This window comes from Dendrobates tinctorius, unplaced genomic scaffold, assembly GCF_039654945.1.
Source record: "Dendrobates tinctorius isolate UK_male_01 unplaced genomic scaffold, ASM3965494v1 ptg000032l, whole genome shotgun sequence".
NCBI lineage: Eukaryota > Metazoa > Chordata > Amphibia > Anura > Dendrobatidae > Dendrobates > Dendrobates tinctorius.
In genome coordinates this window covers 25,128,405-25,154,128 of record NW_027361700.1, presented here as the reverse complement: position 1 = coordinate 25,154,128, position 25,724 = coordinate 25,128,405, and the positions used below count along the sequence as shown (strand labels likewise).

The 25,724-nt window shown below is 45.5% G+C and overlaps 1 long non-coding RNA gene across 1 annotated transcript; it reads right to left on the bottom strand.

Moving 5' to 3' along the window:
* Positions 1-275: 275 nt before the first annotated feature.
* Positions 276-5,944, bottom strand: LOC141086690 (uncharacterized). The gene is made up of 3 exons (XR_012231642.1): positions 5,824-5,944; positions 4,493-4,626; positions 276-486 (listed from the first exon to the last, which is right to left on the bottom strand). It is a non-coding gene; the product is annotated as an uncharacterized lncRNA (long non-coding RNA).
* Positions 5,945-25,724: the final 19,780 nt, after the last annotated feature.

The following is a 25,724-nucleotide window of genomic DNA, read 5'->3' as shown; positions in this document are numbered from 1 at the left end:
GACTATTCTAATCTAAGCATACTCTATACCAATACTATACATAAGCCTCAAGAGGCAAAATATTGTTACCATAAACAAATAAAATACTAAGATATCTCCATTTTTTACCTCCATAGCAAATTTTATAGACTTATTACACTTTAACCACTTCTCAAATAACGATATTAAGAAGCAGAAGTATAAGGGGAGAAAGTTCACAAGGTACTTCTTCTAATCTTAATAATATATATTAATTGAAAAATAGAAAAATAAGCATGCTATAATCCACATTTTTTTTTCTCCCACATATCAAAAAATACAAAAAGGAAGAACGATTCAGGAAAAGACGCTTAATTGGCTATTGGTCCAAATATTCAAAACAATCAAAAAATATTCCTTCTTTATTTCTTCAAGACTGGTTCCCATCTTTCAGCACCTGGTCCCTCAAGGATACTAGGTAGATAAACACGTTTGGCAGAGGAATTTCTCAAAACCACAATGATCAATCTAAATGAAGTAAAAAAAAACAGTAAAAAAACACACACAACTAAAATCAAAAAAACAAAAATGTACCCACCCACCCCATAAAAAGATGCCATAAAGAACAATAACTCTACAAAAAAGAGGCAAACCCTAGACTTTCATTAAGACCCATTGGGCTCATCGTGCCCAACCGATGAATCCATTGGCTTTCTTTTTGGGCTAGAATTTTACTGACAGCCCCCCCTCTAATGTCCATTGTGACTAAATGTATGCCCTTAACCCCTTCACCCCCAAGGGTGGTTTGCACGTTCATGACCGGGCCAATTTTTACAATTCTGACCACTGTACATTTATGAGGTCATAACTCTGGAATGCATCCATGGATCCTGGTTATTCTGACATTGTTTTCTCGTGACATATTGTACTCCATGCTAGTGGTAAAATTTCATTCAAATAACTTGCGTTTATTTGTGAGAAAAACGGAATTTTGGCGAAAATTTTGAAAATATCGCAATTTTCCAACTTTGAATTTTTATGCCCTTAAATCACAGAGATACGGCACACAAAAAACTTGATAACTAACATTTCCCACATGTTTTCTTTACATCAGCACAATTTTGGAACCAAAATTTTTTTTTGTTAGGAAGTTATAAGGGTTAAAAGTTGACGAGCGATTTCTCATTTTTACAACACCATTTTATTTTTATGGACCACATCACATTTGAAGCCACTTTGCGGGGTCTATATGATAGAAAATACCCAAAAGTGACACCATTCTAAAAACTGCACCCCTTAAGGTGCTCAAAACCACATTCAAGAAGTTTATTAACCCTTTAGGTGCGTCACAGGAATTTTTTGAATATTTAAAAAAAAAATTAACATCTAACTTTTTTTCACAAAAAAATACTTCAGGTTCAATTTTTTTTATTTTACCAAGGGGACCAGGAGAAATTGGACTGCAAAAGTTATTGTGCAATTTGTCCTGAGTACGCTGATACCTGATATGTGGGGGGGAACGACTGTTTCGGCGCATGGCAGAGTTCAGAATGGAACCAGCGCCGTTTGACTTTTTCAATGCAAAATTGGCTGGAATTCAGATCGGACGCCATGTCACGTTTGGAGAGTCCCTGATGTACCTAAACAGTGGAAACCCCCTACATGTGACCCCATTTTGGAAACTAGACCCCCCAAGGAACTTATCTAGATATGTGGTGAGAACTTTGAACCCACAAGGGCTTTACAGAAGTTTATAACGTACAGCGGTACAATTAAAAAATCATATTTTTTCCACAAAAATGATCTTTTCACCCTCAATTCTTATTTTTCCAAGGGTAACAGGACCCTAAAAGTTATTGTGCAATTTGTCCTGAGTACGCTGATACCCCACATGTGGGGTAAACCACTATTTGGGCGCATGGCAGAGCTCGGAAGGGAAGCAGCGCCATTTGACGTTTTTGGCTGGAATTGAGATCGGACACCATGTCGCGATTGGAAAACCCCTGATGTACCTAAACAGTGGAAATCCCCACAAATGACACCATTTTGTAAACTAGACCCCCCAAGGAACTTATCTAGATGTGTGGTGAGCACTTTGAACCCCCCAGTGCTTCACAGAAGTTTATAACGCCCGGGCGTGAAAATAAAAAATTCGTATTTTTTCCACAAACATGATCTTTTAGTCACCATTTTTTTTTATTTTCCCAAGGGTACCAGGAGAAATTGGACCCCAAAAGTTGTTGTCCAATTTGTCCTGAGTATGCTGATACCCCATATGTGGGAGAAAACTACTGTATGGGCACACATCGGGGCTCGGAAGGGAAGTAGTGACGTTTTGGAATGCAGACTTTGATGGAATGGTCTGCGGGTGTCATGTTGCCTTTGGAGAGCCCCTAATGTACCTAAACAGTGGAAACCCCCCACAAATGACCCCATTTTGAAAACTAGACCCCCCCTAAGGAACTTATCTAGATGTGAGGTGAGCACTTTGAACCCCCAAGGGCTTCACAGAAGTTTATAATGCCGGGGCATGAAAATAAAAAAAAGCGTATTTTTTCCACAAACATGATCAATTAGTCCCCAATTTTTTTTATTTTCCCAAGGGTAACAGGAGAAATTGAACCCCAAAAGTTGTTGACCAATTTGTCCCGAGTATGCTGATACCCCATATGTGGGAGAAAACTACTGTATGGACACACGTCGGGGCTCGGAAGGGAAGTAGTGACGTTTTGGAATGCAGACTTTGATGGAATGGTCTGCGGGTGTCATGTGCGTTTGGAGAGCCCCTGATGTACCTAAACTATTGAAACTCCCCACAAGTGACCCCATTTTGGACACTAGACCCCCCACGGAACTTATCTAGATGTGTGGTGAGCACTTTGAACCCCCAAGTGCTTCACAGAAGTTTATAACGCTCGGACGTGAAAATAAAAAAAAACATTTTTTTCCACAAAAATGATATTTTTGCCCCCAATTTTTTATTTTCCTAAGGGTAACAGGAGAAATTGGACCCCAAAAATTGTTTTGCAATTTGTCCTGAGTAGGCTGATACCCCATATGTGGGGGTAAAACACTGTTTGGGCGCATGGCAGAGCTTGGAAGGGAAGGAGCACCATTTGATTTTTTCAACTCAGAATTGGCTGGAATTGAGATCAGATGCCATGTTGCATTTGGAGAGCCCCTGATGTGCCCAAACAGTGGAAACCCCCTATTCTATCTCCAACCCGAACCCCAACACACCCCTAACCCTAATCTCAGCCCTAACCCTAACCCTAGCCCTAACCCTAGCCCTAACCCTAACCCTAGCCCTGGACCTAACCCTAGCCCTAACCCTAACCCTAATGGAAAAATGGAAATAAATACATTTTTTTTATTTTATTATTTTTCCCTAACTAAGGGGGTGATAATGGGGGGTTTGATTTACTATTTATGGCGGTTTTTATGGTTGGCAGCTGTCGCACGCTAAAAGACACTTTTTATTGTAAAAATAGTTTTTGCATCACCACATATTGAGAGCTATAATTTTTCCGTATTTTGACCCACCGAGTCATGTGAGGTCTTATTTTTTGCGGGACGAGTTGACGTTTTTTGATCGCTTTTTATTCCGATTATTGGGACGCAGAATGAACAAAAACCAGCGTTTCATGAATTTCTTTTGGGGGGGTGCGTTTACACCGTTCCGCGTGCGGTAAAATTGATAAAGCGGTTTTATTCTTCGGGTCAGTACGGTTACAGCGATACCTCATTTAGGTCGTTTTTTTATGTTTTGTCGTTTTTTTGCAATGAAAACTATTTTATATAAAAAATAATTATTTTTGCATCGCTTTATTCTGCGAGCTATAACTTTTTTATTTTTTCGCTGATGATGCTGTATGGTGGCTCGTTTTTTGCGGGACAAGATGACGTTTTCAGCGGTACCATGGATAAATGGAATACCGATCGGTGAATTTCTTCGGGCAAAGAGAATCTGTTCAGATAATGGGGCTTTTGAAAAATAATCTGAAGATTTGATCAGAAGATTTGTAGGAGGTTACAGTATGAGATCAATCAAACGGGGATATTTTAGAGCTTCAAAGGCCTAAAGGGATCAACTTCTCTATGGGCAATCAAAAAATAAATAGGAATGATCAACCCCTAATGTGATACGATTTATTTCAACTTTCAATAGTCAATGGAAAGGCCTTATGGATATCATATGTAAACATTGGCATACTCTTCTGATTGCTCCAGTTTTGAAAGAATTACTAACAGCAGCTCCTGCTTTTGTGGCTAGAAGATCCAAAAACTTAAAAGACATTCTGGTACACAGTCACTACATATCAGAAGCAAATAAAAAGAGATCGAGAAAAAACACTGGTAAACCCGTTTTTTTCCTATGTGGGGTTTGTAAGGGATGTCTTAATTTGGTAAAAACAAATACCTTTTTGAATCAAGATGGATCTAAAACATTTGAAATTCGAAAACATATCAATTGTTCCTCACAAGAGGTAATTTACCATGCCCAGTGTCCGTGTGGTAAGATTGTCACGCTCACCTGTTGTAGCTGTCAGGAGTGGCGTGACAGGCGAGCGTCAGCAGGCCCTGAAGATGCTGAGACTCCAGAGGAAGGTAACTCTTGGTGGCCGGGCAGGGGCGCAGTATCTGAGATCAGGAAAACGGTCACAGGACCTGCGGGAGGGGAGGAGCGAAGGAGAGGCACTCAGTACCCGCAGGACCTTCCACCATATGACCGCTTGTCAGAGGAGGGGGCGGGCCTTACCCTCGGGACGCAGCGGTGACAGGCAGGAGACTAAGTCACACAGGGGCAGAGCAGCAGCGATAGTCAGATAAAGCAGGGGGTCATACACAAATTTACAGACACAAGTACAGACTCAGAATGGCAGAGGATCGTCAGGTGCAGCAGGGGGTCAGACACGGGTCAGGCAACGCAGTACAGAATCAGGATGATAGAGAGCAGTCAGGGGAAGCAGAGGGTCATACATGGGTCGAGCAGTACAGTACCAAATCAGAAACCAAGAGACGTAAACCAAGTCCAGAACAGATCATACACCAAACAACGTACAAGAATAGGGGAGAGGCACTAGCAATGCAGGGTCGGGCACACTCTAGTTGGGAGTATAAACGACAGGGAGGGGTGCTCACCTGAGGCTATAAAAACCCTCCCTGCTGTCAAAGAGAGGCTCTCCCTATTAACCCCTGCACCATCTGTCCAGAATCCTGAATAACTCATGACAGTACCCCTCCTTCAACAGGCCTCCCCGGGTATCACGCATGATACGCCCTGACCAGACGATCTGCGTGCACTGACCTGGCCGGTACCCATGATCGATCCTCTGGACCATACCCCTTCCAATGGACGAGATACTGCAGAGAACCATGGACCCATCGAGACTGCACAATGTTTTATACCTCAAATACCAGATGACCGTCCACCGATACCGGGGGCGGTAACGGTGTGGGTTCTTCCCTCACCGACCCTACAGGTTTGAGTAAGGATCTATGAAAAACGTTATGCAATTTCAAAGAAGACGGAAGGAGCAAGCGATAAGCCACTGGGTTAATCACTTCCGTAATCACATAGGGACCAATGAATTTGGGGCCCAGATTCGCGGACGGCAGTTTTAAAGTTGTTTCGTGTCGAGAGCCATACCTTATCCCCACAGTGTAGGGTCTGACCCGGATCCCTCTTATTATCAGCAAAGTGTTTGTACTTTTCCTGCGCCTTCCCAATACTTGCTCGAACCTTAGCCCACAGATCACCAATCTGTTTCACCGAATCTTCGGCCCCCGGACAGTTTGAATCCAAACGTGAAAACTCACCAAAATGCGGGTTTAATCCCAGATTAATGAAAAAAGGTGACCTACCAGTGGATTGATTAATCCGATTATTAAAAGCGAACTCCGCCAAGGGCAATGCGTCACACCAGTCATCTTGCAATGTTGAAGTCAAACACAGGAGGATTTGTTCCAATGACTGATTGGTGCGCTCCGTTTGTCCATTGCTCTCCGGGTGGTATGCTGAGGAGAAAGACAGAGAAATCCCCAACTTCCTACAAAAAGCTTGCCAAAATTTTGCTATAAATTGTGTCCCCCTATAGGACACAATATTAGTAGGTACCCCATGAAGACGAATGATTTGGGAAAGAAAATGCTTAGAAAGAACCTCGGCTGAGGGTAGTTTGGCCATGGGTATGACATCACCATGGCGTACTCTGTCAGGCTCGTCGTAAATACGGCCCAAGGCCTCAAAGAACGCATCTACAGTCATACGTTTGTGTGCTGTATGTGCTACTGAAAATGCCCAAGCTTGAGGGGCACCCCGTAGCAAGGAAATCATTACCCCCACCCTTTGAAATTCTCCACCCCAGACGAACGGGGCCTCAGAGAGAAGAATAATTTGCATCCCTCCTGAAAAGCCCTGAACTCCTTTTTGTCTCCGGAAAAGAAATCAGGTAATTTAACCGGAGATTCAGGAGACGTGAGGGACACATCCCTACTCTCAGGCGCCATAGCCCCTTGCACAGTACTGACCAGCTGCTGCTGAGTGTGGGCCAGACTGCGTTGTTCCACGTTCATTTTTTGGAACATTTGTGAAAGCTGCTTAACTTGCTCGGATAGAGCCTGCATTGGATCCATGAGGATAACACACTTCTTTTTTTTTCTCTTCAGAGGAAAAAAAAAAAAAACTGAAACGGTCGTTTATAATGTCACACTCACCTGTTGTAGCTGTCAGGAGTGGCGTGACAGGCGAGCGTCAGCGAGCCCTGAAGATACTGAGACTCCAGGGGAAGGTAACTCTTGGTGGCCGGGCAGGGGCGCAGTATCTGAGATCAGGAAAACGGTCACAGGACCTTCAGGAGGGGAGGAGCGATGGGGAGGCACTCAGTACCCACAGGACCTTCCACCATGTGACCGCTTGTCAGAGGAGGGGGCGGGGCTTACCCCCGGGACGCAGAGGTGACAGGCAGGAGACTAAGTCACACAGGGGCTGAGCAGCGGCGATAGTCAGATAAAGCAGGGGGTCATACACAAATCTAGCAACGCAGTACAGACTCAGAATGGCAGAGGCTCGTCAGGTGCAGCAGAGGGTCAGACACGGGTCGGGCAACGCAGTACAGAATCAGAATGATAGAGAGCAGTCAGGGGAAGCAGAGGGTCATACACGGGTCGAGCAGTACAGTACCAAATCAGAAACCAAGAGACGTAAACCAAGTCCAGAACAGATCATACACCAAACAACGTACGAGAACAGGCGAGAGGCACTAGCGATGCAGGGTCGGCACACTCTAGTTAGGAGTATAAACGACAGGGAGGGGTGCTCACCTGAGGCTATAAAAACCCTCCCTGGCATCAAAGAGAGGCTCTCCCTATTAACCCCTGCACCACCTGTCCAGAATCCTGAATAACTCATGACAAAGATCTATGTAGGTCTTACCACACGTGAACTTAAAATTCGAAACCGTGAGGACATTGAAAAGGCTAAGAATATTACAGAAGACTCCCTCTTAAAAACTCTGCCCAGGCATTTCAAACGCCATCATCAGTGTAATGCCAGCGGCCTGATGATTAAGGGCATAGATTTAGTCACAATGGACATCAGAGGGGGGCTGTCAGTAAAATTCTAGCCCAAAAAGAAAGCCAATGGATTCATCGGTTGGGCATGATGAGCCCAATGGGTCTTAATGAAAGTCTAGGGTTTGCCTCTTTTTTGTAGAGTTATTGTTCTTTATGGCATCTTTTTATGGGGTGGGTGGGTACATTTTTGTTTTTTTGATTTTAGTTGTGTGTGTTTTTTTACTGTTTTTTTTTACTTCATTTAGATTGAGCATTGTGGTTTTGAGAAATTCCTCTGCCAAACGTGTTTGTCTACCTAGTATCCTTGAGGGACCAGGTGCTGAAAGATGGGAACCAGTCTTGAAGAAATAAAGAAGGAATGTTGTTTTGATTGTTTTGAATATTTGGACCAATAGTCCAATTAAGCGTCTCTTCCTGAGTCATTCTTCCTTTTTGTATTTTTTGATATGTGGGAGAAAAAAAAATGTGGACTATAGCATGCTTATTTTTCAATTAATATATATTATTAAGATTAGAAGAAGCACCTTGTGAATTTTCTCCCCTTATACTTCTGCTTCTTAATATCGTTATTTGATAAGTGGTTAAAGTGTAATAAGTCTATATAATTTGCTATGGAGGTAAAAAATGGAGATATCTTAGTATTTTATTTGTTTATGGTAACAATATTTTGCCTCTTGAGGCTTATGTATAGTATTGGTATAGAGTATGCTTAGATTAGAATAGTCACATTTATTAGGGTTATATCGCCCAAACCTGTGTCATTTATTTATTTTAATTAGTTTTGAATATTATTGTGAATATATAAAAACTGTCTTGTGATTTATTTTTATTAAAACACTATTGCACCTTAATCACTGTAGGCACCTTAAAATGTATTAGATTTATTCTAAATCCTTAAAGAAAGAATTTGTAGACACCAATGCACTTTAAATTTATTCATATCTAAACAATGTTTCAATGAAAGTCTCTAAAATATACATAAAAAGGAGAGCATTCACTTTACATGAAGGTTGTTCATAATTTAAGTCACTGTCACTTTAAATTCATTCGGTATGCACTGTGTTATTAGCTATTGTGTCACTAATTTCATTGCGGCACAGTATCTCTGGTACACAGCGCGCCTGCGCAGTTTCAACACGGCTGTTCGCTTTCGTGAGCGCTCCGTATTTGTGCCTCCTGTGCAATAGCTTGTGGCCCAAAGGAGTGCGTCACTTGGAAGCGTGATTCATACAGCGTTGAAGATCTGGGCATGCGCCATGTAAGGTGTTCTGAGATATCACATGACGGCTCACTTCCTATATTTCTGTACACAGCTTTGTAGATCTGGGCATGCGCCAGTAAACCTGCTCTGAAATATCACTGGATGATTCACTCCCACATTACCTCATAATGTTCTTTGATTGGTCCCTGGGGATATTTAACACACAGCGCCCACCACATAGACACGCCCCCGGAAGAAGCTATGGCGAAACGTGCGTTGGAGTGAAGGAGGCTGCGTCAGTCACATTTTTACCCGGTTGTCACAGGTATTATTCATATTTGCCGATTTTGGAATTGGTTTTGTCTTACTCATTTAGTACACTCCAAAGCTTTGAGAAATACAATTAAGGGAGACACATGAATTAATTGATGTGGCTGTATATTTGAATGAATTTCATTGCCTTATACATATATTAATAATTGTCTGATTGTCCCTTGGATATTTTTGTACATTTTTGGAGAGGAAGGATATACTTCCTTTTGCATCACTGGTATATTGTTAGATATTTCATCTTAAGATCCATGGGCATATTGAATACTGCATTACCTGTGCGCCCATATTAACTATTTATGGGTGGATGAGCGCCTCCTGCTGGGCATTCTTGTTATTTTAATCTTTTTTTAATAGTTCTTTAATAAAAATTGAAGTGTTACTTATACTGGATCTCTTCATGTTTTTTCGGAACATCATTGTGATATTTATCCGAATAACGGTTGTTTGATAGTCTTACGATTAGCGGAACGTCCTCTGCGTTGAGCCACTTGAGAAATTGGGAAAGTTTCGGTAGAGGAGGGAAGAGATAAAGCAGAGGGAACACAGTATATTGAATGATCGGAGCATTTAAGGACCTGGTGACATAGGTTGGGACCCTGTGACTTAGACTGAATGTGAAGAAGTCCATATTAGGGGCTGCCACAGAGAGGTCATAAATGATTGAAGACCTCTGGAGGGAAATCCACTTTCTCGGATCCAGAGTTTCTCGGCTAAGAAAGTCCACTGTTCAGTTTTCTGGCTTGGAATGTTAACAGCGGAGAGACCTGAAACATAGAGCTATGTCCAAAAACTGCTGTCTTGTGGTTTGCCTCATGATTGAGAGACTCATATTGCCCCCTGATGTCTAGGTAGGTAACCCCAGTGGAGTTGTCTATCTGCACTCAAAGCTGGTAGTCCATGAGAAGGGAGTACCAGTGGTCGAGAGATAAAAACATAGACTGAGGCACTCACCATTCAGCATAACAAGTTCAATTATTGTGATTTTACATAGATAACAGGGAATGTTGATACAAACTTGGCTAACAGCCATTTTGTGTAGAGGTCTCGTTTCCTCTGAGACATGACAACGTACGTCACTACCTTGTTACTGTATATACATAATACATACATAACTTTATTTAATTAATACAACAATTAAAAAAATGTAAATTAAAAACACTTCAAATTTTTATTTATTATTAGTTTAGCTGCAGGGAAATTGATTTACTTATGAAGCAAAGGACCAAGATTGTTACGATCATTCCAACCACCTGGACCTAGTGCTTCAGTATATAATATTAACGCTGCTTTTCTTTGTAGTAACAGATTGTCTATTGCCCCCTTTGTTTGGTACAGTGATATATGGCAAAGGCCAAGAAACAACATACAATGTGAATTGCTTGCATCACATTCCCACATATGTTGAATTAATCTGGGGGAGCCTTTTCCTGGGTAGAGATTTTAAATGTCCATTAAAATGTTTAAACATGGGTAGTATAGTTTTTCGAGAGAAAAAAAGGGGAAAAAACAGCTCACCCTTCAGTCGATTCAATCAGCATGGAAGCCCGTGATTGACACCACTGAATGGCATGTGGCGAATGCAAGAGAAGAAGGCATGATCCAGCAAAGTATTTAAAATGCAAGTTTCTTTATTTTCCAAAATTTCTAATACGCAAAACGAAAAAACGTACACATCAACAGTCTATAGGTGAGGGGGAACATGAAAATATAATACAATAACACAATACAATAACCAGACAAATGTCGCGTTCAATGCGCATCTGGTTATTGTATTATTTTCCCATGTGCCACGTCAACCCCAGATTGTCAGTGTGTTTGTTTTGCTTATTCAAAGTTTTGGAAAATAAAGGAACTTACCTTTTAAATATGTATTTGGACTGGAAGTTGGATCATTTATTCTTCTCCAATATAGTTTTTCCAATGAAACACAAACAAAAAACACAGTATGACAAACGTGCAAAAATACTCTGCTGTAAAAAATATATAACCGTAGTCAGCAAGTGCTAGTAAAAAGATATTTTTTTCCAATGTAAAAGCATCCACAATCACAAATTACAACATACACCACGACCTGTGATATACATGTGAAAAACTAATCTGACAGTGATGCCCACTGAAAGTAATTTGACTAACCCTGTCTAGATATAGTAATTACAAAGTGTACATCTAAAATTCTGTATCTGCATTTTTTTTCTAACCAGATCACATTATGCTTATTTTCTTTGAATCAAGAATTCCATATTATCTATGTGGAACCGCCATAAAGGAATTTTATATTCTGAGAGATTAGTGCCCCAATTACTGCTCTGTACTATTTTTAGTGGACTTATTCTCTGGTGAGCAACATGATGCTCCAAGTGCGTGATGTTGTATGTGGTTATCCCTGTTTTCTATATGCATTAGATACAAAAATATGGCTCTCAATTGATCTGGAGGTGGGATTGATGCAGTGATTAGACACTCTAAGTGGTGTGTGGATGAACACCACTCCCAAACCCAAGAAACAAGCATTGCTCATGACCACCTGCCATTGAAGTAAGAGAACATCTGCCCAAAAGAAGAACAGGGGCTGTGAACCACCAAAGAAGGTATGCAAACTTGAATGGGGAGACAACTGACTACTTACAGAGAAACATAATGGAGTGTTGTAGTGGGCAAGTGTGAAACTGAACAAAGAGTAACGCCTTGAAAATAGCCCATGGTGCTCAAAATACTAATGCCAAAACAGATGGAGGATTTATTTATTTTACTCATTTTCATAGAGCCATTAATTCCACAGCACTTTACAGACATTATTGGAACACAATTATGCATTATGGGGCTCACAATCTACAATCCCTATCAGTATGTTTTTGAAATGTGGGAGGAAACCCACTCAAACACAGGAAGAACATATAAACTCCTTGCAGATGTTTTCCTTGGTGGGATTTGAACCCAGGAACCCAGCGCTGCAAGGCTGCAGTGCTAACCACTGAGCCACCATGATGTTTCTATCCACAAAGGAGAAAATCCATCTTGGAGAAGGGATAGCTTCTCTGGTGGAAGAATTCAATCCACCTAAGTATCAAGTCCAGAAACTTTTGGATCTGGTATGGCGTCAGACATGACTTTTGTATGTTGAAGATTCAACCTAAGCGTTCCAAGGAATCCAAGGTGATTTGGAGACTGAATAGAATCTCCTTCCTGGATGAAGCCTTCAGCAAAAGATTGTTTAGTAAGGAGATGATTGTCATCCCTTTGGCATAGTGGAGTATCTTCTGGGGAGCGAGCAAACTAATGAAGACCCTGGAGGCAGTCACCAGTCCAAACAGGAGTGCAAAAACTGGCAATTCAGAGAAACATCAGCAAAATGAAGAAGATGCTGATGGGAATTGACGATGGGTGTATGAAGATAAGTGTCATGTATGTCTACTGCAGAGAGAAATTCTCCTAGCTCTAGGGATGTGACCACTGATCAAATAGATTCCATGCAAAACATTCATATCCATGCAATCTGTTGAGTCTTTTCAAGTCTTGGATGGGTCTGATTAATTAGTTATTTTTGGAACCTGTGAACAGGTTGGGGTAGTATTTCTGGAAATGTTCCACATCTGGTAAAGGGACAATGAATCTTTTTATAGTTGAAGGTCATCCATGGCTCGGAAGAAGGCAAGTGCACAAGGCTGAATCTTTGGAGCGGACAAAGAAAAGAACTTGTCTGAAGGCGAAATCAATCTTAAGGCCCCGTCACACTAAGCGACTCACCAGCGATCCCGACACCGATATGAAGGTGTCAGGATCGCTGGTAAGTCGCTATGTGATCGCTGGTGAGCTGTCACACAGACAGCTTCACCAGCGATCAGCACAGCGATGCCGAGCGCCCGGCATCGCTGGCTATCGCTGTAGAAAATAGTATCAAAATAAAAAATATAGTTATTCTCACCTTCCGACGTCCCGTTTAGCCACCCTGCCTCTCTCCACGCTCCGGTCCCAGTGATCCTTTGCACGAATGACCGCGAGATGTCACGGTCTCGCGGGATAACAAAGTCTCGCGGTCATTCGTGCAAAGGATCACTGGGACCGCAGCGTGGAGAGAGGCAGGATGGCTGAACGGGACGTCGGAAGGTGAGAATAACTATATTTTTTATTTTTTTTTATTATTTTTTTACACCTGATCGCTGGTCTCCCGCTGTCACACGCAGTGATGCGTGCTGGCCAGCGGGAGACCAGCGACCAAAGAAATGTCCAGAGATTTCTTGCAGCGATCAGCGATACCGGCAGTGGGGCCGCTCGCTGATCGCTGTCACACACAGCGATCTCGCTGGTGAGATCGCTGTTACGTCACAAAAGTTGTGACTCAGCAGCGATCTCGCTACCGAGATTGCTTAGTGAGACGGGGCCTTTACAGCCAAGAGATACCACTTCCCTGAGCCATCTACATCTGCCTGAAAGAGAGATGTTTCCCACTCAAGGTGATATGAGTGGGGTAAGACCAAGATTATTTGGCCTTGGAATGTGCATGTAAGGAAGGTTTAGATTTGAACAAGAGCTGCCGAAAGTTAGAAGGTAGAAAGGACTTTTCATTGCCTCCACAGGAAGAGGAGTCACGAAATGAGTGAAATGTCTGAGAGTGCCTTAAAGCATCTAAAGTTCTGGGAAAGCAAAACACTCTTGCCTCTAAAAAGCATGCTTGATTATCTCTCCTCAGTGCATTCTAAAGAGCCTGTCCCCTTTTTGGATGCTGGATCAGCAGGATCTGAGCCAAGCGAAGTGCTGAACAGCCACAGCATTAGCTGCACTACTGGCCACAAGCTGTGCTAATACAAGCCTTGAAAGGGAATTTAGAGGTGCTTAAACCAGGTAGTACAAGCAGAAGATGCCACAAATGCAGGTCATAGGGCACAATGGAGTGGGAGTTCTGTTATCCACAGGGTCACTAAAGGATGCCGCAATAGAAAGGGGAAAGGTAGTGGCGCCCCTGAGGGTTCAGTCACCACAGAGGTACTGCACCTCCTCCTGAGGTGTGGTACCCCACCATTCAGGTAAGATGGAGACACCTGACCACAATCCAACACCTGCATCCCGCACAACATAGTAGTGTAACAAAGCACCCTTTGGTGGCTCCCTGCTTGAAACACGAAGAGTGCTGGAAGGTGGGTGGAGCTTAGTCTGCACAAGAGAGCGGGAGATTATTAGGACTAGGTCAGTCTGACTCAGTGAGTCTGTGAGAGAAGCTCCCCTGAGAGGGATGGATTGAAGGAAGTGCTGCAGCAGACCTCAGTGACCTGGGTCTGCTGGCACAGCAAAGAGATATTCAGAAAGCCTAATTCTCCATAAGAAAGATTAATTTGTACGGAACGTGAGGAGAAGAAGAGAACTAAGGATTAGGATTAGCGCAGAGTCCTTCCTCAAGTTCTAAGCGCATGGCCGGGGTCCGGTCCCCGAGGTTGTATGGATACTAATGGTCCTGCGACAGACACCGGAGGAATAGAAGTTGTCACCACTTTATTCCCACACAAGACTTGGGGGCACAACAGCAACGTGAGAGAGCCGGGACTTAGTAGCAGGGAGTCCCTGAAGCAGGTTACACCTGTCTGCCATACAAGTAGAGTTCTAAGAACATCTGAAAGGAGGAACTCCAGTGTAACTCAATACTGTGAGTACCTCAAATAGGCGCTAGAAGGGAGATGTTCTGAAAAGGCACATATGTTGGCGGAGTGTTGGAACGGAGTACTTTATCATGCCTGGAGGTTGGCTGAGCCCCTGACCTTGAGGACACGGCACGGATGCGGGCACCTGTATGCACATTATACTGTGAGTAGAGCTTTGGAACTACATGCCCTGGTGTCCTCCGTTTATTCCTGCGCCAACCCACTCAGGACTGCTACATCTCTGTGCTTAACGCTACACCATTCTCCTCTCCTCACTACCTCTACATCTACACTGCCCTGGGACTACAGCCCTGCCTGTGGAGGGCTACACCATCATTGCTGCACCACACCATCTTTCCCAGAGGATCTGTCTGCAGCGTCGGCTTAACATCTTCATTGCCGAACACCACAGGTGGCGTCACGAATCATTCATTATAAACTTTAATCATCATCATCCACACGCACACTATTCCCTTTTACAATGGACGCCCAGGGCCACGGACCGGGTCACAGCTACCGTGAACCTCTCCAATTGAAACCAACAGGCCCGGTACCGAGTACCCCGCTGCCCTGGGTGAGGACGACCAATTTTTGGCGTTACGAGCAGGATGACAAAGCCCGGTGCCACCGGGTTCTGTGTGCTGAAGATTTATTGGACTTAATTGCTGAGAATGTGCAAAATAACCAAATTGATAGACTGTAAAATGGACTCTCAAAATGGCCACCGGCGCGATGAAGAAGAGCGTGACAACATGGGTGGTCCTAAGAAAAGAGCGTGAACTGTCCTGGGCCTCCCCTGCCTAAACTTCTATGCTACAGCGACATGGCCCACCCCCAGAGGGGTTCGTATACTGGCCTGGTATGGAGGAGTACGAAGAAGACGCCGCACCCAGAAGGAGGAGCGGAGCCCTGTGGCAGGAAAGGAGCCCGGGAAGGAGAGAGAACGCCAGGACGCCATGATGGAAGAAGGAAGGAGGCCCGAAGAGCGTGAGGAGGTTGAGCTGAACTTCCCCGGTGCAGTAGCTGAAGGCTCCGACCCTGCTTCCACAATGGACCTTCAGCAGCTGGAGGATGAGATTGCCCACCTGACTCACCATCTGCGGCTGAGACAAGAGGCTCTCTGGACCCTGAATCTGCAGTGCGCCCAGGCGGGGCCCACACCATCGGTACCTTCACCACCGGTACCCACCGCTGATGCACTGATTCTCCCTCAGGCAGCATCTGTGGAGCCCGCGGCCGCTGCGATGCCATCAGCAGCGCCTGTTAACATCTCCCCGCTGCAACCGTCGCTGAGCGCTGCCTGCCAGGAGGAGCTACCGGAGGGCCCGGGAGCTGAGCAGGAAGAAGCTGTGCTCCTGCCTGGATCTAGCGCGGCCGCACAGGTCCCACCGGAGGCCTTTGCGGACCCGGAGACGCCATCCGTTCCACCACCGTCTCCCGCCTCTGCCCAGGCAGCTCCAGTCACCACCGGCTGCTGCCCGATGCCTGCACCGGAGCTGACACAACGCCGCCAGGAGGCTCCAGGTATGACCGCCGCCCCTGCGGCTGGGAAGGCCTCGGGGTGCACAGCTGCTGCAGCGTCCGGGCAAGTCGTGCTGGACTTGGTCTGGGACCGGGATTCTGAACCCCTAGCAGTAGTGCCCCTGTCCACAGTGGGTAGAGGCCGGCCCCAAGAGGTGGAGGAGGAAGAAGAGTCCTATTGCCAGCAGACCCTCCGCCAACTGGCAGCCGAGCAGAGGGAACGGGAACAGCGGAGACTGGCCGTGCTGGGCCCTGACATGGACCGGAAAGAAAGGGTCCGTGCCGGTCACTATGGTCCCCGGGACTCAGCAGGATGGGGTCAGGTCCTTAATGTCAACCAGGTTCGGGGGTTTGGCTTTATCTCAGACCCCCAGAGGATTTCTGACCTCTTCTTCAGTCGGAGGGATGTAGAGTCCCACCTCCGGAGGGGACACCCTGCTCGTGACTTGCACCCGGGAGAATATGTCACCTTTACCTGGCATGAGGGGCTACGTGGCTGGTATGCCCTGAATGTGCGCCGCATACCGGAGGACTTCATAGCGGCCTACAAGAGAGAAAACGCCTATGTTCCTCCAGCAGGGATACCTCCAACTGTGGTAGTTGTACCTGCAAAGGTCAGGCAGGCCACATCCACTAAAGTGCAACATCCATTGATACAAGTTGCTACCCCTGCTGTACCCCAGGCAGCAGTTCCACCAGCTGCCACCTCATCTGCACAGGCAGCCACCAACCTAACTCCTTGGGAGAAAGAGAACCTGCAATTTGTTAATCCGCCAGGAGGTGGAAAAGCAGAAAGTCTTCCCTGGAAGCAGAAAAAGAAACCAGCTTCCACTACCCCAGGACAAGATCATCAATAAAGAACATTTCTACAATAACTAACTGTTACCCAGGAGGGTACTGGCACGTTTGCCCTTGTTATTTTTCCCTATTGTTTATCATGTTTGCCTAGTTTTTGGCATTAGTATTTTTGAAATTTGAACTGCCGTGATCATGAACTTGGAATGAGTCACAGACTTTCTTGTATATAGTTGCACCTTTTAAGGTGCCCTCTCTTGGTTTTACATAGGCCTTCTTTAAATAAGAACTACCTCGTACTGGGAGCTCAGCTCCTATCATAAGGACATTTCAAGACATTTTGGGCTGGACCAATGTCTCCTTAATCCAAGAATAATTGCACTAATGTCTTAATAATCAATGCTTAGTATTTTATAGTGAAGGATTGAAGGATAAGAATAGGTTGTTATGATAGTTTTTGATAAAGATACTGATAGCAATAGAACTTAGTGGGTATCGGAATAGACAGAATTTGATAATGCTTTAATAAAGATGTGTGTTGAATAAAGAAATAAAGATTTAAATTCAGGTGACGAACCAGGCATCAGCGGTGGTCACTCATGGTCTAAAAGAAATGTGTATGATGAAAGAAAAAGAAAGAGATACTGCAGTACTTAAATTGGCAGTAAACTTATTATTAATTAGCACTTCCATATAACTTTAAAATAGGTAATATATTAAGTATAGATCGTTAATTAAGTTGTTTGTAACGTTCAAGAATCAGTGCCTCACAAATTGGGAAGTTTAGTTTAAGAATTGTTTATTAAGCATTTTAAAAATTTGTATGTTCCTTATTTTGTTTCATCTTTGCTTCACTTGCAGCCCACGGATGTGCTGTGTTTAACGGGAGGGTATGTGGTGCCCCTGAGGGTTCAGTCGCCACAGAGGTACTGCACCTCCTCCTGACGTGTGGTACCCCACCATTCAGGTAAGATCGAGACACCTGACCACACTCCAACAACTGCATCCCGCACAACATAGTAGTGTAGCAAAGCACCCTTTGGTGGCTCCCTGCTTGGAACACGAACGAAGAGTGCTGGGAGGTGGGTGGAGCTTTGTCTGCACAAGAGAGCGGGAGATTATTAGGACTAGGTCAGTCTGACTCAGTGAGTCTGTGAGAGAAGCTCCCCTGAGAGGGATGGATTGAAGGAAGTGCTGCAGCAGACCTCAGTGACCTGGGTCTGCTGGCACAGGAAAGAGATATTCAGAAGGCCCAATTCTCCATAAGAAAGATTGATTTGTGCGGAACGTGAGGAGAAGAAGAGAACTAAGGATTAGGGTTAGAGCAGAGCCCTTCCTCAAGTTCTAAGCGCATGGCTGGGGTCCAGTCCCCCGAGGTTGTATGGATACTAATGGTCCTGCGACAGACACCGGAGGAATAGAAGTTGTGACCACTTTATTCCCACACAAGACTTGGGGACACAACAGCAACGTGAGAGAGCTGGGACTTAGTAGCAAGGAGTCCCCGAAGCAGGCTACAGCTGTCTGCCGTACAAGTAGAGTTCTAAGAACATCTGAAAGGAGGAACTCCAGTGTAACTCAATACTGTGAGTACCTCAAATAGGCGCTAGAAGGGAGACGTTCAGAAAAGGCACATATGTTGGCGGAGTGTTGGAACGGAGTACTTCATCATGCCTGGAGATTGGCTGAGCCCCTGACGTGGAGGACACGGCACGGATGCGGGCACCTGTATGCACAACAGACTGTGAGTAAAGCTTTGGAACTACATGCCCTGGTGTCCTCCGCTTATTTCTGTGCCAACCCACTCAGCACTGCTACATCTCTGTGCTTAACGTTACACCGTTCTCCTCTCCTCACTACCTCTACATCTACACTGCCCTGGGACTACAGCCCTGCCTGTGGAGGGCTACACCATCATTGCTGCACCACACCATCTGTCCCAGAGGATCTGTCTGCAGCGTCGGCTTAACATCTTCATTGCCGAACACCACAGGTGGTGTCACGAATCATTCACTTATAAATTTTAATCATCATCATCCACACGCACACTATTCCCTTTTACAATGGACGCCCAGGGCCACGGACTGGGTCGCAGCTACCGTGACCTCTCCCATTGAAACCAATGGGCCCCGTACTGAGTACCCCGCTGCCCTGGGTGAGGGCAATCCAATAGTCCTCACAATAACTGGTCTAGATGGAGCGCCCTCTCTCACCAGGGCTGTGGGGTACTAGGTACCGGGCCGGTTGATCTTCTCAACGGGGGTTGTCATGGCAGCAATGACCCAGTCCGTGGCCCTGGGGCTCCATTACAAAAGGGTTATGTTTCAGTGTGCTTATGGTGGTGAAAGTTTATAAGTGATTCGTGACGCCACCTGTGGTATTCGGCAATAGAGATGTAAGCCGACGCTGCAGACAGATCCTCTGGGACAGATGGTGTGGTGCAGCAGTGATGTTCTAGTCCTCCACAGGCAGGGCTGTAGTCCCAGGGCGGTGTAGATGAAGTGAAACTTAGATGGTGTAATGTCAGGCGCGATGGATGTAGCAGTGCTGAGCAGGTTGGCACGGGAATAAGTGGAGGACACCAGGGCATGTAGTTCCAAAGCTTTACTCACAGTCTGTTGTACAAACAGGTGCCTACTTCCGTGCCGTGTCCTCCAGGTTAGAGACTCAGTCAACCTCAAGGCCAGATGGAATACTCCTTTCCAACACTCCGCCAACATATGTGCCTTTTCTGAACGTCTCCTCTTATAGTGCCTTTGAGTGAAGTACTCCTAGTACTGAGTTACACTGGAGTTCCTCCTGTCAGATGTTCCTATGAACTCTACTTGTACGGCAGACAGCTGTAGCCTGCTTCGGGGACTCCTTGCTACTAAGTCCCAGCTCACTAATATGTTGCTGTTGTGCCGCCAAGTCTTGAGTGGGAATAAAGTGGTCACTACTTCTATTCCTCCGGTGTCTGCTGTAGGACCATTAGTATCCATACAACCTCGGGGACCGGACCCCGGCCTTGCGCTTAGAACTTGAAAAGGGTTCTCCTCTAACCCTGGTCCTTGTTCTCTTATTCTCCTCACGTTCCGTGCTAATCCTTCTTCCCAATGGAGAATCAAGCTTCCTTTCTCTGGCTCTTTCCTGTGCCAGCAGACCCAGATCACTGTGGCCTGCTGCAGCACTTCCTTCTTCCATCCCTCTCCCGGGGATATTCTCTTTCTCACACTCTGTCCTTCTACATCCTCACTCACTGACTGAGTGAAAGACTGACTGACTGACTCAACTCTTCCCGCTCTTTTGTGCGAACTCAACTCCACCCACCTCCCAGCACGTTTCGTGTTCCAAGCAGGGAGCCACCCAGGGGTGCTTTGCTATACTCCAAGCAGGGAGCCGCCGAAGGTGCTTTGCTACCCTACTTTGTGGTGTGGGGTGCAGGTGTTGGAGTGTGGTCAGGTGTCTCCGCCTTACCTGGATGGTGGGGCACCACACCTCAGGAGGAGGTGCAGTACCTCTGTGGCGACTGAGCCTCAGGGGCGCCACATAGATGTCATGACATATTGCAGCCAATCACTATCTACCTGTATGTATGTCCGATAAACCTATTATATATACAGTGGCTTTTGAAAATATTCACCCCCTTGGCTTTTTACCTATTTTGTCCCATTACAACCTGTGTTTAAATATTTTTGTAATCCGATTTTTGTAATCCAATTTGTTTTGTAAGTTGATAAAGTATGTGAAATATAGGCATAATTTCAATGTATGTGATCAGATAACTAAAATTTGGCATGTGCACATGTATTCACCTCTTTTGCTTTGAAGCCTGTAAAAATTTCTGATGCTAGCAATTACCTTCATGAGAGACATTCTTAGTGAAATTCAGAAGTCCACCTCATCTGTCAGTATATACACACCTTTTCTGAAAAGCTACAGAGGCTGCAACATCATTAAGCAAGAGGCACCACTTACCACACAACACCATGAAGACCAAGGAGCTCTCCAAACAAGTCAGGGACAAAGTTGTTGAGAAGTAAAAGTCATGGTTGGGTTATAAAAAAAAAATCCCAATCTCTGATGATCCCTGGAGCACCATCAAATCCATTATCATCAAATGGAAAGAACATTGTACCACAACAAACCTGCCAAGAGAGGGCCGCCCACCAAAACTCTCAGCCTGGGCAAGGAGGGCATTAATCAGAGAGGCAGCACAGAGACCAAAAGTAACCCTGAATGAGCTGCAGAGTTCCCAAGATGAGAATCGAGTATCTGTCCATACAACCATAATAAGCCGTACACTCCACAGAGGTGGCCTCTATGGAAGAGTGGGCAGAAAATGAGCCTTTACTTACACACAAAAATAGTAAGGCTCATTTTGAGTTTTAAAAAAGACGTTGAATACTCCCAAAATGTATTGAGGAAGGTGCTGGGGTCAGATGAGACCAAAATTTAACTTTTTGGCCAGTAAACGATATGTCTGGCACCAAACCAGCACAGCTTATCACCTCAAGAAAACCATCCCCACAGTGAAATATGGTGGTGGCAGCATCATGCTGGTGGGATGTTTTTCAGCAGCAGAGATAGGGAAAATAATCTGAGTCATGGGAAAGATAGTGCGAAATACAGGGATATTCTTGAGCAAAACCTGTTACAGTCTGTCAGGAATTTGAGACTGAGATGCAGGTTCATCTTCCAACAAGACAATGACCCAAAGCATACTGGTAAATAAACACTCAAGTGGTTTAAGGGAAAACATGTAAATGTTTTGGAGTGGCCTAGTCAAACCTTAATCCAATTGAGAATCTGGGGTCAGACTTGAAGATTGCTGCTCACCGGAGGAAACCATCTAACTTCAAGGAGCTGGAGCAGTTGTGCCTTGAGGAATGGGCAAAAATCCCAGTGGCACAATGTCGAAAGCACATGGAGAATTATCTAAAGTGACTTGCAGCTGTAAATACTGCAAAAGGAAGCTCTACAAAAGTACTGACTTTAGGGGGTGAATAGTTATGCACACTGAAGTTTTCAGTTATTTTGTACTACTTGTTGTTTTCTTCACAATAAAAAGAAAACCAAATGATCACAGTTGTAGGCATGTTCTTTACAATAAATGACACAGACTCTACATGGGGCATGGCCTGATGCCGGACTGAGCAGACGTGTTGCTGAGGAGCTCCCGCCAGGCACTTTATCATTGCGGCTAAAGCACCCTGCATCGGCGCTTTTCCTACTCACCGGATGGGCCCCAGAAGAATCAAGATTCAGGCGTAGTCGGGAGCAGCATCCACAGGTCCCACGACGGCCCTGGACGCCCTCCTTCTCCGGGACCAGGGCGCAGCGGGAGTCTGGATGCCATCTTGCCATGTGGATGAGGCAGACTAGGAGCGAACAAAAGGCACCAGAGAGTATATAGGGCAGAGCAGTGAGGGTCCTGTGGGCCAGGCGGCAGAAGGTGCATCTGAAGCTGTGACCACATATCAGGGGGATGCCTTCATCCTGTGCTCCCCTGCTGGATCACTACAAGGATCCCCCTCTCCTGGCGGTCAAGCAGCAGCCTCAGGTGCTGTTTAGCATGTGGGGAGGAACAGCCATCATCCTCTACCATCTGATCTCTCCCAGGCTGCAGCCCTGACATATCAGCCAAATAACTCAAAGCCCTATATGGGTTTTTCAGAGGACTATGCCTCAAAAGGGGAAACTCTTAAGTTAACCCATAGCTACCCCTGCATAGATGATGGGTCAGATTACATTGAGGGTTTCTCTGAGGAGGGCGATGGCTCACCAGAAGATCATCTGCCCCCTCAGTGGCTGAAATTCCTCTTTCGTTTTCTTTCAAGAGAGGACTTCAAGGCATTAATATCAGACATCTAATATGCAGCTGAAGGTGGTCAGGCTCAAGTGGAGGATCTGGATAACAGGGCCCAGAGGAGTAACAGAGTGAGGGGAGTTCGTGAATCGGATGGCCAGGAAAATGTTAAATAAATTCTTTAGGAAATATTCACCTCCATTCTGAAAGATCCAGCCTCCACTCCCTTTAAATTAGAGCGCATCGGGCCCTTCAGCCCAAAGGATCTTCCCCCTTCCCAAGAGACATAATTTGCTGCCTCCATGACTTTGAAATTCAAGGATGGATCATGAAAAAGGCCAGGACCCTGAATGAGATTTTGTACCAAGACACTCTCTGCTCATTCTTCTCAACCTTTCTGCAGCTTTCGACACTGTTGACCACCGTCTCCTACTCTCTAGCCTCCAGTCTCTCCTGGTTCTCTTCCTATCTTTCTGACCGCTCCTTCAGTGTTTTGTTTGCCGGCTCCAGTTCATCCCCTCTTCCTCTCACTGTTGGGGTACCTAAGGGCTTAGTCCTTGGCCCCATTCTCTTCTCTCTGTACATGGCCCAAACTGCACATACCATCAGCAGATTTGGCTTTCCGTACCATCTTTATGCTGATGACACACAACTGTACACGTCATCCGAGGACCTTACCCCTGCTGCACTACAGAACGCCAGTGACTGTCTGTCCGCAGTCTCCAACATCATGTCTGCTCTCTATCTAAAACTCGACCTTTCCAAAACTGAACTTCTTCTGCTCCCACCGTCTACTAACCTCCCTAAAAATGACATTTCCCTCTCCGTGGGTGGTGCCATAATTACACCCCGGCAGCAGGCACGCTGTCTGGGTGTTATGTTTGGCACCAATCTCTCCTTCACCTCCCATATACAATCTCTTGCCCGCTCTTGCCGCTTACACCTAAAGAACATCTCTAGAATCCGCCCTTTCCTCACCATGGAGACAACAAAAACCATCAATGTGGCCCTGATCCACTCCCGCCTGGACTACTGTAACGCTCTATTAATTGGCCTCCCCCTCACTCGACTTTCCCATCTCCAGTTCATCCTTAATGCAGCAGGGAGGGTCATCCATCTGGCTAATCGGTACTCGGACGCCTCCGCTCTTCGCCAGTCATTACACTAGCTGCCCATTCATTATAGGATCCAATTCAAAGTACTTGTTCTTACCCACAAAGCTCTCCACAGTGCGGCACCCCCTTACATCTCCTACCTCATTTCTGTCTATCTGCCTAGCCAATCACTGTGCTATGCAAATGACTTTCGACTATCCTTTACTAATCCATACCTCTCACTCCCGACTCCAAGACTTCTCCCGTGTTGCGCCAATCCTCTGGAATGCTCTACCCCAAGAAATTAGGTCTAGTCACAAGTTTCAGTTTTAGGTGCTCCCTCAAAGCAAATTTGTTGAGAGCAACCTATCACATTTCCTAATCAAAGTCAATTTATGTGTAAGTGTATGTAGCCAAATCACTATCTCAATCTATCCCCCAGCCCCTCAAAATGGCTGGACCATCATTGTCAATACACACTGTAACGTTCCACCATGTGAGTGGATGGGGATTACTCACCTGCACCAGGTTCCCCGCATCATGTTCCCACATGCTTTATGCATCCATTAGCCCTCAGCGTCTGTACTGTTACACACTTAACATTATGGCTGGTCCATACAATCAGGGCAACTGTTACCACCCACCTTTTGTGTCTCCCTTTTTTCCTCATAGAATGTAAGCTTGCGAGCAGGGCCCTCATTCCTCTTGGTATCTGTTATGATCTATGTGATTATTGTTATGCTGTAATGTCTATTGTCTGTACAAGTCCCCTCTGAAATGTAAAGTGCTGCGGAATATGTTGGCGCTATAGAAATAAAATTTATTATTATTATTACTCACTTTGCAGGTCTTTGAGGCAAACACTGGCACGCTCAGGGTTAAAATGAAGCCAATCGGTTTATTACTAAGACAGTTCCAGTAGCCATTTGCACTGTCTGTTAAACATTCAGCTTTAGCAGATGAATACAGATACAGTCTCGCACTGAAAATACTTCTCACTGAGCCCGGTCAGTATAACACGGACACCTGTCCGTTACCTTCTGATGTCGGCCATACAGGTTCCTGGGTACCTCTTATCCACAGAGGCACCCTATAGCCACTTCTCACACAGTCTTTCACTGACCCCGGTCAGTATAACACACGGTTGTCAAGACCGTTACCTGTTGGATCACCATACAGGTTCTCGGATTCCTCTTTTCCTCAGAGGCATTCGATAAATATCAGTTCACACACAGTCTCTTTCTGACCCCGGTCAGTATCACACGGTTTTCAAGACCGTTACCTGTTGGCCAAGCAGGTTCCCGGATCTCTCTTACCGCAGAGGCATCCTGTACACATTTCTCTCTGACCCCGGTCAGTATCACAGGGTTTTCAAGACCGTCGGCTCCTTTTGGCTCAGACTCGCTGGCACGGCTTCTCCAGGCTATGCGACGTCCGAGCCTGGAACATGGGAGCTCTGCCTGGGCTGACAGACTCCTAGCACACTCTCTCCCATGTGCAGCACACCTGCCTTAGATAGCCTGCAACCACTCCCAGTTACCTACCACATGGCTAGTCACATGATCATGACCTCATCACAGGTCCTGCAGATTCATAACAACACACATATCTCTTCAGCCAAAACAAGGTACAGTGAGCCCCCTCACCACAGTGTGTGATACATGGGTAGCCCAACCCTCCCAACACTCAAAGCTACCCGTAGCCCGGACCCAAACGTGAATAACTACTTAAGAAAACACTCCGGGCTACATCACAGGGAGCTGCCATCCCAGTGACACATACCTTCCATTAACCACGTGACCACCAGTCACACCACAACACCTGTACCT